At 43.2% G+C, this 4,446-nt stretch overlaps 1 long non-coding RNA gene across 1 annotated transcript in view; it reads right to left on the reverse strand.

Moving 5' to 3' along the window:
• Positions 1 to 3,817: 3,817 nt before the first annotated feature.
• LOC119413568 overlaps positions 3,818 to 4,446 on the reverse strand; it is a 1,251-nt gene continuing 622 nt past the window's right edge. The window contains exons 2-3 of the long non-coding RNA XR_005186966.1: positions 4,215 to 4,305; positions 3,818 to 3,849 (exon numbers count right to left, since the gene is read on the reverse strand). This is a non-coding gene — a long non-coding RNA (uncharacterized LOC119413568). The remainder of the gene's footprint in view (positions 3,850 to 4,214; positions 4,306 to 4,446) is intronic.

Consider the following 4,446-nt stretch of genomic DNA (forward strand, 5'->3'; position numbering starts at 1 on the left):
CATACAAATCATCCCAAAACACAGAAAATGTCTGCGCTTCTCTTTCCAAGGGATGCAGTACCAGTAAAACAGGCTGCTGTTCGGTTATTCCCTCGTGCCTTGTACGTTCTCAAAGTGTGTGGAGACGGCCCTGCAACTGTTACACAGAGCAGGGATGAGAGTTTTGTTTTACCTAGATGATCTGTTGCTGCTGTCACACTCATGATGAGAAGCAGCGGCACAGGCTCAGGTGTTGACATCACACCTGCTAAATCTGGACTTCGCCATAAATTGGAAAAAAAGCTTAATTCTCCCAGCCCAGATGATTGTTTATCTGGGAGTGGAGCTAAACTCGACCACCATGAAGGCTCGTTTATCACAGACAAGAATCGACACTCTAAGAGTCCAGCTCCGCCACGTAAGACCAGGCAGATTAGTAACAATTATTTCCATCATGAAGCTGTTAGGAACGATGTCGTCAGCTCACACAGTGGTCCCGCTGGGTTTACTCCACATGCGACGCCTCCAGAGATGGTTTGCTTGTCTGCACTTAGATCCGGTAAAGCAAAAGAGAAGGATGATCACTGTTCTTCCCTCAGTGAGAACAGACCTCTGACACTGGGAAAACTCCCTGGTTCTGTCGGAGGGAGTCCCCATCAGCAGACCTACGTCACATGTGTCAGTCTTCACAGACACCAGTCTTCACAGACGCGTCTTTGTCAGGTTGGGGGGGACATGCCTATCTCGAGCTGTAGGGGCGCTGTAGCCTTCTCACACAACAGCTCATATAAACGTTCTGGAATGTCGCACGGTTCTGAATGTGATTCAACACTTTGCTCCTGTGCTACAGAATCAACACATTTTGATTCACACAGACAACAAGGTTACTGCTGTTTACATAAATCGGAAGGGGGGTGTGCGCTCAGCCCAGATGTTATGCATTGCGAGAAAACTACTATGTTGGGCACACCAAAATCTGCTCTCCATCAGAGCAGTGTACATCCCCGGTGTTCTAAACAAAGGGGCAGATGCGATGTACAGGGGTGGTCTGCGTCACGGGGACTGGACCCTCCACCCTGATCTGATGGCCCAGACGTGGCAGAAATTTGGCAAAGCGGCTGTGGACCTGTTTGCGACACGAGAAAATGCTCAGTGTCAACTATGGTTTTCACTGAGCCCGCAAGACGAACAACCGTTGGGGTTGGATGTGTTTGCTCACAGAGCATGGCCCAAAACACTTCTTTACGTGTTCCTCCCACCTCCTCTGATATTACTGTTTCTGAACTGAGTTCAGGAGGAGGGATTGACAGCTCTCCTGGTGGCTCCCAAGCACGTGAACGCACCATGGTTCCCGGTTCTACGACGCCTGTTATCGGGGCGCCCGTGGAAACTGCCGTGGAGGGAGGACGCTCTCCACCAGGTGGAAGGAGCGATCAGGAGTTACCCAGAAATAGGCAAGCACCTGTGGGTCTGGCCGCTGAGCGGATCCGCTTAGAGAGGATGGGTCTCCCGCAAGATGTAGTGCGCACAATTCAGGATTCACGTGCTGCATCCACCACAGCGCTGTGCTGTAGTGTTAGGTAATTACCGGTAAATAGTTTAATGTTTTGAATTATTTTAAACATTCTTCAATTAAAACACACTTGAGCAGCATACTGTTTTTTTTTTTATTTGTGGATTGATTCAGTTGAATTACAAGGAAAACAAGTGCAATTTACAATATCTAGTAAAAACAAAAAACATTTAACTATTTAAGTTAACATTTTATAACTACACACTATAAATTGATAGTGGATTATAGATATTTTATCAAATTATGCAATTTCAAATTAAATAAATTGGCACATTTATGTATTTTTCATGAATAACTATTTACAGTATTTACATCTAAAAAGTTAAGTCTGGTCCTCTGGACATTCAAAAAACAAAACAAACAAAAAAAAAAGGTAGAAACGTTTCGTCTTTCATCCGAAAGACTTCTTCAGTCTGAGGTGCTGCTCACATGGTTGTCAGTAGTAAACTGGTTGATCCACTCTGAGAAGGTGCTATTTATAAGACTGAGCTGAATACAGCACCTCAGACTGAGGAAGTCTTTCGTATGAAAGACGAAACCTTTCTACTTTTTTTGTGTGTGTTTGTTTTGTTATTTTGCTTTTTGAATGTCCAGAGGACCAGACTTAACTTTTTTTTAGATTTTCCTACCTGGATCATTGAGCATGCATCAAGATACAATATTTACATTGATTCACACAGCTTGAGACTGATTAAAAATATGAAGGAACAAAAGTGTGATTTATACATTTTATGTTTCTTGTTGCATTGATATAAACACATGGATGAAGGTGTTGAAGTAAAACGTCCAATTTAGACTTAATCTGATCAATCAATCAATCATCAATCCATTCATCACACCATACCCATTCAACACTTCTTTAGTGTACCCGCTGATCATCTGAGCTGCCAGTGCTATGTCAGCACACTCCTCCTCTGCACTTCCTCTGTAAGAAACACGGAAAGCGGAAATGGCTAGCAGTAAGCCTTGGTTGTCGAAGCTGTACCCACGCAGGACATCTGGAATGCTCCCTGGTTCTGGCCTGTACTTCATGTGACACTTGCAGAGACTGAAGATGCATAAGTTGATCGAGTGTGGGCACAAAACACATGTTGGGATGCAGCATCGAAGGAAGAGCAGGGAGGTCTGGAGCCATGTGGTGCAGAATGATGCTACGCAGGACTTCTCAGGTGGACACTGGTGAGACCTCAGTGAGCCCTGTGGCACAGGCCAAAATCTGGATGGTACCAGCTCCCAAGCTGAGAGACCATCTCTAGGATAAGTGTGATAAGTGGTTGGGACTCCAGCTGGTGTAGTTTTTCTCCCGATGCCAGAATGTCAGGATCTGGAGGTGGTCCTACAAACACACGAGTGACAGAATCACAACAAGTTTTGACAAAGGAAACATGGACATAAAAACATTAACCCAAAGTTTATACCTGTGAAAGCTCTGTAAAGCGTGGAGTGCAAACATCTTTTCCCCACAGTTTTGGGCTTTCGCACCACCACCTCGCTGGCAGGTTCAGGATGGATTCCCTTACAAGAAATAAACATAAAAATATGTCAAACTAATAAATAAATAAATGTAAAGGGATAAGTGAGCAATTTGGTAGGACACAGTGGGACAGTATTTTCTTCAGATCTTCTAGAATTGCGCCGCTCAAGGTGGCTGCATGTTTGAGCAGCTCTGTTACTTTCATTCTGAGATTTTGCTTTTGGAAACTTTAATTCCTCTTTTTCTGGATGTAAATCACATTTTTTTTGGATGAATGTTTCCTCTGGTATCAGATACTGTGCAGCCAGAAGGATTTTTACTGAGACCTTTTTTGTTTTGGACATTTGTTATGATGCGTAACCATGGCAACAAGGCAGATTTCTGCAACAGCAGCTGATTAACATCTCAAAAGCTCAAATAATATCTCAACTATGGCCCCAACTCTCAAATGAGTTGAACAGGATGTTATGTGGACGCATTCTCATCTACCTGCCAGCTGTGCTCAAGTGCCCGACCACTGAGATCCTGGAACTAGCAGGAAACATGGCTCACGACAGCGGAAGGACAGGATCGTCCCTCAGCACCTACAGTTGGCTGTCCGCAGCTATGAGGAGCTCGGCAGACTGCTGGGAGGAGTGGCCACCGCTCTGGGAGGAGTTCTGCTGGCATTCAGGCGGTCCTAAAGCCCGGGGGAACCGAGAGGCCAGCTGAGTCTGGGTGGACGGATCGGACAGCATCTGCAGTCAGTTTCTTAGGATCCACTGTGGGATGGACCTTTACAAGAGATCCTTCCTGCCTACAGCCATCAGTATCTATAACATATCTTGATGAAATGAGGATAACGAGTTACAACAACAAATAATTTCCCTTTGGGATTAATAAAGTATTTTTGAATTGAATTGAATTGAATTTGAGAGTTAAGATTTTTACTTAACTTGCAAATATTACTAATTCATAGAGGTTGAACCTGCATTTATTCATTACCTACAAAAACAAACAATTCCAAACAAGTTAGGAGAGAAAAATATATTTGACACAAGTAATATTGAGACTATGACAAATTTCACATGGCACTAATAATATACAGGTGGAAAAGTTATTACAGTTATTGTTATGAGAATCATAACCATCATATACTAAATAATATAACAGAAAAGAATGTGTTTCACTCTTATTTTATTTTTTTACCTGTTCTTTTTCTGTGCCTTCTTTGTAAATCTCTTGTGCAGGCCAGTACAGGAGGACCAGTTGGCAGCTGGAGTTGGAAGTAGCATGCAGTCTGGTAAAAAAAAAAAAAAAAACTGCAACTACATGGTTACAAAAAACCTTTACCAGCTGCACTTCTACAGAAATAAGCCAACATTTCTTTTTCAACACCCAGTGAGATCTAAAATAGATCTGTTTTTAGCACACACACACA

Source organism: Nematolebias whitei, chromosome 8, assembly GCF_014905685.2.
Source record: "Nematolebias whitei isolate Nwh7 chromosome 8, NemWhi1, whole genome shotgun sequence".
NCBI lineage: Eukaryota > Metazoa > Chordata > Actinopteri > Cyprinodontiformes > Rivulidae > Nematolebias > Nematolebias whitei.